Raw genomic sequence first — 11,227 nt, forward strand, 5'->3', positions numbered from 1 at the left:
GGTTGAATACTCTACCCTCGAATACTGTTGCGGTCCCCTATACTTGTGGGTTATCAAGACCATTTTCTGGCGCCATTGCCATGGAGCATAGCTCTATTCTTTGAGTCAATTGGGATTTATATCTGCTGGTCACTATGAAGAACTTGAAAGACGCAAGAACAAAAATTTATCCCTCAACTACGAGGGGAGGTAAGGAACTGCCATCTAGCTCTGCACTTGATTCACCTTCTGTTTTGAGTAAGCTTGCGACACCTAAACCTGCTTCTGCTATTAATTCTGATATGTAGCATGTTATTGATGATGCCACTTCTGCTATGCATGATACTTATGATGAAACTAGTCCTATGCTTGATACTACTGTGCCACTTGGTGAATTTCTTGATGAACAACTTGCTAGGGCTAGAGAGAATGAAATTATTGAAACTGATAATATTGAAGATAGTGATGATGAAGACTCTCCCCCTAATAAATATGAATTCCCTGTTGTGCCTGAGGGCTATGTTATGGATGAAGAAGCTGCTAGAGCTATTTTAGCTTGCAATGATAGATATGATCTGAAGAAGTTATTAGCTAAATGGAAGCAGCAATCTCTTAATGCTAGAATGAAACCTGACCCTTCTTTTGCTACTTCACCTATCTGTGTTACTGATAAGGATTATGAATTCTCTGTTGATCCTGATATAATTACTTTGGTTGAGTCTGATCCTTTTTATGGCTATGAATCTGAAACTATAGTGGCACATCTTACTAAATTAAATGATATAGCCACCCTGTTCACTAATGATGAGAGAACTCGCTACTTTTATATCCTTCAAATATTTCCGTTCTCATTAAAGGGTGATGGTACGATATGGTTTAATTCTCTTGATCCTGGTTGTGTGCGTAGTCCCCAGGATATGATTTATTACTTCTCTGCTAATTATTTCCTTGCTCATAAGAAACAAGCTACTTTAAGGGAAATATATAATTTTGTGCAAATTGAAGAAGAGAGTCTCCCACAAGCTTGGGGGAGGCTTCTACAATTACTTAATGCTTTGCCTGATCATCCTCTTAAGAAAAATGAAATACTTGATATCTTTTATAATGGACTAACCGATGCTTCCAGAGATTACCTGGATAGTTGTGCTGGTTCTGTTTTCAGGGAAAGAACACCGGATGAAGCTAAAATTCTATTGAATAATATGTTGACCAATATAAATAATTGGACGCTTCCTGAGCCACTTCCTGAGCCTATTCCTAAACCAACTCCGAAGAAAAGAGGTGTTCTATTTCTCAGTCCTGAAGATATGCAAGAGGCAAAGAAATCTATGAAAGAAAAGGGTATTAAAGCTGAAGATGTTAAGAATTTACCTCCTATTGAAGAAAGACATGGTCTTAATTTACCGCCTGTTGAAGAAATATATGATCTTAATCCATTACCTATTGAAGAAACACATGGTCTTGATAACCCGACACAGGTAGTAAAGGTAAATTCTCTCTATATATTTGATGAAGGTGATATTCCTCGTGATAAATCTGCTAGACAATGCTTGGATGAGTTTGACAATTTCATTGTTAAACAAGAAAACTTTAATGCTTATTTTGGTAGACAATTGAAATACAATTCCGATATGCTTGAACACTTGGGTGATTATATGTCTAGAGTTAAAGGTGAACTTAAACTCATTAGTAAACATGCTTCTATGGTTACCACTCAAGTAGAACAAGTACTTAAAGCTCAGAATGATTTGCTCAATGAACTGAATAGTAAGAATAATGATTTTGCTGTTAGAGTGGCTACTAGAACTGGTAAAATGACTTAGGAACCTTTGTATCCTGAAGGCCATCCTAAGAGAATTGAGCAAGATTCTCACAGAAATAATATAGATGCACCTAGTCCTTCTAAAAAGAAGAAAAAGAAAAATGATAGGACTTTGCATGCTGCTAGTGAACCTGTTGCTGAAACACCTGAGAATCCCAATGATATTTCTATTTCTGATGCTGAAACACAATCTGGTAATGAACATGAACCTAGTGAAAATGTCAATGAAGATGTTCATGATGATGCTCAACCTAGTAATGATAATGATGTAGAAATTGAACCTGCTTTTGATCTTGATAACCCACAATCAAAGAATCAACGTTATGATAAGAGAGACTTTGTTGCTAGGAAGCACGGTAAGGAAAGAGAACCTTGGGTTCATAAACCCATGGCTTTTCCCCCCAAACCATCCAAGAAAAAGGATGATGAGGATTTTGAGCGCTTTGCTGAAATGATTAGACCTATCTTTTTGCGTATGCGTTTGACTGATTTGCTCAAAGTGAATCCTTATGCTAAGTATATGAAAGAAATTGTTACTAATAAAAGAAAGATACCGGAAGCTGAAATTTCCACCATGCTTGCTAATTACACTTTCAAGGGTGGAATGCCTGAGAAGTTAGGAGATCCAGGAGTACCCACTATACCATGCTCCATTAAAAGAAACTATGTTAAAACTGCCTTATGTGATCTTGGAGCCGGTGTTAGTGTTATGCCTCTCTCTTTATCGTAGACTTGATTTGAATAAGTTGACACCTACTGAAATATCTTTACAAATGGCTGATAAATCAACTGCTATACCTGTCGGTATTTGTGAGGATGTGCCTGTCGTGGTTGCAAACGTTACTATTTTAACGGACTTTGTTATTCTTGATGTTCCCGAGGACGATAGTATGTCTATTATTCTTGGAAGACCCTTTTTGAATACTGCAGGGGCTGTTATTGATTGCAACAAAGGCAATGTCACTTTTCATGTTAATGGCAATGAGCATACGGTACACTTTCCGAGGAAACAACCTCAAGTTCATAGTATCAATTCTATTGGAAAAATTCCATCGATTATTTTTGGAGGTTTTGAATTTCCTCTTCCTACTGTTGAGAAGAAATATGATATTCTTATTATTGGGGTTGTGCATATCCCCGTTGAGGTAACATAGTGTTGTTCGAAATTTCTCCGGTTCCATGTTATTCAGAATGAGTTTGTTAACAAGACTTGATCAACCTTGTTAGTGGATTCCTTTTGATGAGCATGAGATGGATGAAGTTAGAAAGCACAACCTTCTGTACCCTCTCTCTACTTTCTGTAATTTATTCGAAATAAAGCAAAAATAGTATTTTCCGGTCTGTTTTCTGAATTATCCGTGCAATATAAAAATACCCCGAAAATAAAAGTTCTCCAAATGCCCTGAAATTGGAATATGATTTTTTCTGGAATATTTGAGAATATCTGGCACTGAGAACACAGCAGGGGGAGCAAGCACCTGGCCACGAGGGTCCAGGGCGCGCCCACCCCTACAGGGCGCGCCCCCTGCCTTGTGGGCCCATGGTGGCTCCCCTCCACTTATTCCTGCACCCACACACTTCTTCCTCCCAAAAAAATCACCATCCAGCTCAAGCACGAGTTCTAGCTCATTTTGCTGCGATTTTCGATCTCCTTGCTCAAAGCAACTCTCACAAAACTGCTTGGGGGGATTGTTCCTTGGTCCAATTTGTTTTTGTTCTAGTGCTTTATTCATTGAAAATTTGAGCTGCCTAGGTGACCATGTTCTTGAGCTTGCATGTCAAATTTATATGGTTCCAAGTAGTTCTAATGCATGATATAATCTCTAGGCACTTGTAGGAGTAGTTGTTATCAATTTTGTTAAGCTTGGTTCACTTTTATTTGAAGTTACTAAAAATTTCAGAATTATTCAGAAAATAATGAAGAGATTTTTGAGGGGCTCATCGAGGCGAAGCTCGAAGGAAAAGCATAGTGAAGAAGCAGAGAGGCCCAAATATAATCTGCCTCGCACCGCGGAGGTTCGGCCGTGTGAATGGCCTTCCGATGATTTCTTGAGAGCAGCCGAGATTTATGATGATTTTTATGAATTGGCTAAGAATGCAGGCCTCACCGACTTCCTCTGCGACCAACGCGAACAGTATCTCTTACTCACCAATACTTTTGTGCAAAACTTCTACTATTATCCTAAGGAATCACCTCCTTCAGTAGAGTTTCATTCATATGATGTGGTCAAGAAGATGCTACTAGATGAATTTTGTAGGGTTTGCAAAATACCTTTTGAGGGTAGTTTAGAGGAACCACATCATAAAGATGTGGACGGGTATATTGACACTATTACTGTAGGGGAAACTAGGAAGGTTTCCGGTGCAAGAATCACTAGCATACATTTTCCTGTTTTACGCTACTTTGCAATATTTGCTAGTCGTTGCTTAATTGGTCGCGGAAACTGTGGAAACCTTAGTGTTCCTGATATTATTATTTTGTTCCATGGTTTATTCTGTGATAATACTGTTAGTATGGGCGGTATTATTGCCAAACGGTTAAGTCTGAACCGTACAAAGGGCCCCATCTTTGGAGGTGTCTATGCTTCACGCCTCGCTGCATATTATAAGATACCTATTAGGCACTATGAGAAAGAAGAAAAATTGCTGCCCACTGTTTATTTAGATTATAAGAGTATGGTAGCACATGAATTTATTGTTAAGAATAGGGAAGGGGCGCTTAAATACAAATTGTTCTTTGATAAACATCACCCTGAGACTATTACCTTGCCTGCTCCTTCCTTGTTTGATTTATCTGCAGGTCCGTATCTCGTTCCGCCGGCGGCCATTCACGCCTACCGGAACCCTACATCAGCCACAGAGCCGGAGCCGGAACCACAATTTGAACCTCCACGACAGTCTAATTAGCAGTGGGACCCGGAGGCAATTCCCAACCAGTGGCAATTCGAGGCTTCTTCTCAGTACGACCCGGCTATAACTATGGATATCCGCCAGGCCATCCGTGGCAATAAACCAACTTAGGCCAAAAGCCTAAGCTTGGGGGAGTACGTATCTCTCACCGACATTACATTTATGTTCACACACTCATTGCTAGTTGTCGGTGCTCATACTCTTTCACTGTAATATCCATGCTAGTTTATTTTCCTTTTTCTTGCTTTCTTCTTCTGTGTTTAATAAACCTAAAGAAAAACCAAAAAATTAGTGTAGCTTTTAGTTAGTTTACTTTTCTTGTTGTAGTAGTAATAATTAAAAAAACCCAAAAATATTTCCCGTTCTTCTTTTGCTTGTTGAGAGCTTTCCCATGTAAATAGTTTTATTTCTTTTCTTTTCTTCGGGGGTCGATAGGAGAAAACTATAATTAAATTGTTGAAGCGGCTCTTATATGCATTATTGTCGATTTAACCAAGATCCCATATTGCCTTGTCTTCTCCTGTTTATTGAATGCTCGCAGATTCCAGCTTAGTCCAATGCACGTGCACTATTATTATTTTTCACATCGTTCGGTCGTGCAAGTGAAAGGCAATTATGACCATATAGGATGGACTGACTGAGATGACAGAAGCTGGTATGAACTCGACCTCTCTTGTTTTTGTAAATATGATTAGTTCATCGTTCCTGATTCAGCATACTATGAATAAACATGTTTGCAATGACAATTAGAGATTATAGTTGCTTATGGCATGCTTAATTAGCTAGGAGCTTAATATGGTTTACCTTGCGTGCCTACATGCTATTAAAATGGTTATGATGTGGTATGATGGGGTGGTATCCTCCTTTGAATGATTCAAGCTGGAGAGCACCACTGTTGTCGGAGGAAATGGCCACGGGTAGCCTAACCGACTACCCCTGGCTCTTCGGAAAATTTATCAGGCCCTTGGGCCTTCAAGCACTCCAAGCCTTTGGGCCGCCTTCCCTGGAGTCTTCCAGCATTGCGTTGAGCCAGAAAAAGGAGTGGCAATCCTCAAAGACATCCACCAAGGCGAATGCGGCCATCACGCCGCCTCAAGATCCCTCGTGGCCAAGGCTTTCCGCCATGGGTTCTTCTGGCTGACCGCCTTGGAGGATGCTAAAGAAATAGTCAAGAGCTGCAGAGGATGTCAAGTCTTCAGTTCCAAACAACACCTACCGGCTTCTGCCCTCAAGACCATTCCCCTCACCTGGCCTTTTGCCGTCTGGGGACTGGACATGGTGGGCCCTTTCAAGACAGCCCGCGGTGGCATGACACATCTACTCGTTGCGGTGGACAAGTTCACAAAGTGGATCGAAGCCAAGCCCATCAAGAAGTTGAACGGGCCGACTGCCGTGACATTCATCACCGACATCACTACTCGATACGGCGTGCCGCACAGCATCATCACCGACAACGGCACGAACTTCGCCAAAGGCGCACTGGCACGTTTCTGCGCGACGCAGGGCATCCGACTGGACTTAGCGTCCGTGGCCCACCCGCAGTCAAACGGCCAGGTCGAGCGAGCAAATGAACTTATCCTCTCCGGCATCAAGCCCCGTCTGGTTGTACCACTGGAGCGATCGGCCGGCTGCTGGCTCGAAGAGCTGCCGGCTGTCCTCTGGAGTCTGCGCACTACACCCAACAAGTCAACCGGCTTCACTCCATTCTTCCTTGTGTACGGTGCCGAGGCCGTCATTCCAACAGACATCGAGTTCGACTCGCCTCGGATCACCATGTACACGGAGAAGGAAGCCAAAGAAGCAAGAGAAGACGGCGTCGACCTACTGGAAGAAGGCCGTCTGTTAGCCCTCAGCCGGTCCACCATCTACCAGCAAGGCCTGCGCCGCTACTACAACCGCAAGGTCAAGCCAAGATCCTTCCAAGAGGGCGACCTTGTGCTCCGGTTGATCCAGCGAACAGCCGGCCAGCACAAGCTCTCGGCCCCTTGGAAAGGCCCCTTCGTCGTCAGCAAGGCACTCGGCAACGACTCCTACTACTTGATCGACGCGCAAAAGCCAAGAGCACGCAAAAGAGACGACTCCGGCAAGGAGTCGGAGCGACCATGGAACGCAAACCTCCTAAGACGGTATTACAGCTGAAAAGAAGTATTAACAAGACAGGAAAACAAAAGAAAGAAGATTAAGGCGCGACATGGAGGCCGAGCTGGTCGGTGAAGGCGGCTCGCCGGCTGAAGGAGTGGCCGCCTAGCTGGTCCCGGCTTGACCATCTCCCGCGGCAGGAGACGCACTCGCACGCGACATAGTGTTGGAGGCGCGGTCAGGCTGGCCGGCTACTTCACCAGCCAGCTCGGCGTCTTCACCCTCCTCCTCCTCCTCTTCGCCCTCGTCGCTGGAGTCGATCTCCTCCGTCGAGTCCTCGCCGTACGCCGGGTCCAGCCCGAACCAATCTTCCAGCTGGGCGACTCCATTGTCGTCCACCTCGGGGGCGAAGACGTTGGTGTCGGTGTAGTCGGCGACCGCTGAAGCCTGCCGAATGATGGCCGGCCGCGCCGGCTCCAGCTCCGTGTCGGCTTGCTGCCGCCAGGTAGCCAGCTGGTCCAGGTTCAGCCCGGGATACCAGGCCTTGACGAACTCCAGCGCCCGCCTGGCGCCGGAGCGAGCTGCTGACGCCTTCCAAGCCTCGAAGCGGCCGACTGCCACCTCCAGCCAGTCGGCGGTCCGACTGGGGGTGCGTGGGACCACTTGGCCGGGCCAGAGGGCGGCCAAGACCTGCGATCCCGCGTGCTGAAGCTGGCGGAGCAGCCTGTGAGCCGGCTGGATGCGAGCCTAGATCGCCAGGAGCTGTTCTTCCAGCGAGCGGCCGGCGGTTGGCGAGATCTCGAAGCCGGCTTGCCTCTTCGCCTGGCGACGGGCTTCGATGGCCTGGTTGGCGGCAGTTGAGTAGCCAGGGAAGTACTCTGCGCGAAGGAGAAAAGAAAAGAAAAGCACCAAAATCAGAAAAACAAGCCAAAGTGGCAGATGGCAAGAAAGGACGAAGGGGTAGACGACTTACCGTCAACTAGATCCTCAATCTGGCCATAGCCGGAGACCAGAGTCTGCCTGGCCTCTGCCCAGCCGGCTGCCAACGTCTCGAACTCGGCCTGGAGGGTGGCTTCGCGATCCTGCGCAGCCTTTAGCGCCGCCTTGTGGCCTTCCTCCTGGTCGGCCAGCTTCTTGACCAGGCGGTCGCGCTCCTGCACCAAGGCGGCGAGCTCCGCGTCCTTAGCACGAAGAGCGGTCTGGGACTCCCCCAGCGGTGCCCTCAGACTGGCGTTGGCCGCTGCAGAGATAGAAGAAGAAGAAGAACAATGAGAAATCATCAAGGAAGATCCGAGCCGACTGCTCAGCAGTCAGCCCGAATCTCGGGGACTACACCCAGTGGGTGCGCTGACGCGCCCCCACATGAGATAAAGATCAAGTCACATACCTCGGCTCTCAGTAAGATCGGCGGTCTTCTGGGTCAGCTCCCGAGCCTGGGAGTTGAAGGCGGCCACTCGGAGGTTGTGGTAGTCCTGCAAGACGGACAGAAGACCGAAGTGAGAACAAAAGCAGCAAAGACAAAATCTCCAAGATGTTCCAAGCCGCCTGCTCAGCAGCCGACTCGGAACTCGGGGACTACACCCAGTGGGTGCGCTGACGCGCCCCCACGAGAGAAATCAAGATCAAGAAAGAACAAGATAGGAATACTAACCCGGATGGCTGCCCGCGTGGCGAGGAATTCGTCGGTGAACTACCTCAGCGCCGCGGCTTGGCTTTGCAGCCGGGTCCGGACGTCTTGTGCAGCGACGTTCACCACGGCTGTCCCTCCGCCCGGCGTCCACCCCGAGGTAGCGCTGGCCGCCTCCGCGTCTCGGGCCGACGAGCTGGAGCCCACGGCCGGCTGTGGCTCCGACGCAGCCTTCTGCGGCTCAGACGCGGCCTTCCTTGCACGCCGGCTTGGCAGAACCCGGACCGCCACCTCAGCCCCCGCGGCCAGCTCGCCCTTCGCCGACTGTGCGGGCGCAGGCTCAGGCTGGCGGCCTTGGGTCGCCCTAGTCAGAGGAGTCGGTCCCGGCGCCTCCCCCAAGATGACGACGTCGTCGCCACTTCCTCCCAGCCCCGGCTGGGAACCGCTGGCTCCCCCTGGCGAGGGATCCACGTCCCCGGGCACCATGGTGCGCAGGGGGGTGACCATCAAAGCCTCCCCTGCTGCGGCTTTGGCCTCGGCCTCTGCCTGGGCCTTGGCTGCGGCCTCGGCGAGCGCCTTCGCCGCCTCCTCCTCCCGAGCTGCCTGGGCGGCGGCTGCCCTCCGTGCCTCCGCTTCCCGCGCTTCCTGCTCCTCCCGCACCTCCCGCGCGTTCCTTTCCGTCGCCTCCAGGAGGGCGGCGCGGGGATCTACGCGGCGGGTGGTGCTCCCAGAGCCTCCTGGCGACTCGACGACGGAGCCGGCAGCCGCCCGCTCAAGTGACAGCGGAGCTCTGACCATTGAAAAAGAAGACGAAGGTTCAAGAACCACCAAAGGAAAGAAAGAAGGATAGTACATAGAAAGAGAGAACTTACGCCGACACAGTCTGCGGCTGCTTCACCACTTTGCGGAAGCGAGCCGCCTTCGCGGCCGCCTTTTCCCGCCTGGTGGCTGCCGCCCCACCCCTGGGCTTCTTCGTCCGGCTACCGAACATGCCCTAGGTAGCGCGACGTTTCTCGCCTCTACCCCGAGCAGGCTGCGCGCCGGAGGAGCCCGCGCCGCGTCCGGATGCCGGCTGGCGGTGCGGGACGGCTTCGGCTTCGTCCTCGTCTGGCCAGTCATCGAAGGTAGCGGTGAACCCGGAGCCGCCTGCTTCGCCGCCGGCTTGGCCGCCGGCCGGCTCGACGGCATCCTCCATATGGACAGCCCCCAGGTCGGGGTCCTCCTGGTCGTGTTCGGTCCGGTCGGGGACGAAGCGGCGCTCCACGTCTGTCCCGCCGGCCGGCCAAAGCAGAGGACTCTGTCAAAAAAGCAAGCCGACTGAGTTAGAGTCGGCCCAGAGGAACTCGGTGACAAAGCTGATAGAGAGAGAGAAAAAGAGACGAGGGGAGCGTACCGTAGGCGGAGGATTGGCGCGGCTGTATGGCTCCTTGCCGAATTGCCAGTCTTCGGAAAGTTGGCAGTTGGCGAGGTAATTCACCATGTCGGCGGCGTCGGGCTGCGGCATCTCCTTGGTGCACATTCGGCTCGGATCGAGCTGGCCGCTCATCTGACAGATCAGATGAGGCCGGCTCTGGAGCGGAAGGACCCGGCGCGTGACGAACGCGGCCAGGAGGTCGGGCCCCGTCAGGCCCTCCGACTGGACCATCACCCGCAGGCGGGCGATGGCGGCGTTTCCTCCCTGCGACAGCGTCACGGCCCGGAAGGACCACTGGGGCAGCCTGCCCGCCGGTGGGCCGGCCATGTAGGCTGGCAAGTTGAGGTAGTCGCCCCGGGGAGCGATGCTCCGCACGTAGAAGTATGACTTCTACCACTTCTTCACTGATTGGATCAGTGTGATGATGGGGAAGGGGTTGTCGGCGCCTGATCTCCGCGACGCGATGAAGGCGCCGGTCTGAGCCGGCACGCCCCGCACGCGCGTGCACAGCTTCGACTGGAAGAACTCCCCCCAGAGCTCGAGGGTGGGGAGGACACCAAGATAGCCCTCGCACAGGGTGACGAAGGCCGACAGCAGCACCACCGCGTTGGGGGTGAGGTGGTGCGGCTGGAGCTGATAGAATTCCAGCCAGGAGCGGAAGAAGGCGCTCACTGGCAGGCCGAAGCCGCGCAGGAAGTGCGAGCGGAAGACCACCCGCTCGCCCTCCCGCGGCGCCGGCCTGACTTCCTTCTCCGGCGCGAGGCGGACCTCCACTTTGTCCGCGCTAGGCAGACGCCGGGTGTCGCGGAGGAAGTCGATGTGATCGTTATGGACGATGGAGCCGTCCCAATCCCCGCCAAGCTGCTCTACGTGGGGAGGCATAGCGGAAGCTAGCACGGCGGCGGAGGAGCGTGCGGAGGAAGAGCGCGGCGGCGAAGCGCTGTCGCGAGAACGAGCAAGGCAAGAAGACGGTGGGGGTAGGAGGAGCGTGCGAGGGCCTGCCGCCCTCCACCTCCCCCTACTTATAGCCTCACGCGGCCGAAGAGGCCGGACGTGGGGGGAGACGTGGGATTAACTGCGCCCACTCCCCCCACGTCTCGCGTTTATTACGCATAAGTGCGAGCCGAAACTGCCGCACGGAACGTGCTTGCGGTTTCGGGATACAAAGGATCCGCACCTGGGCCAGGGCGCGGATGTGGCGGGCCCCCTCCCTGCGGCGACGTCCCGTCACGCGCGTGGGCTGGCAGGCTTTCCGGCCACGTGGCACGCCAACGGCCCGAGGCCGGCCCGCGGCCCGGTGCACGTGCCTGTGGGTTCCCGCCCCCCGACTCCAGAAGAATTCGACTAAGGCGGCGCGCCTGACCAAGGCCGGCTCCCAGCTGCCGGCTTGTCACGA

This window comes from Aegilops tauschii, chromosome 3, assembly GCF_002575655.3.
Source record: "Aegilops tauschii subsp. strangulata cultivar AL8/78 chromosome 3, Aet v6.0, whole genome shotgun sequence".
Classification (NCBI taxonomy): domain Eukaryota; kingdom Viridiplantae; phylum Streptophyta; class Magnoliopsida; order Poales; family Poaceae; genus Aegilops; species Aegilops tauschii.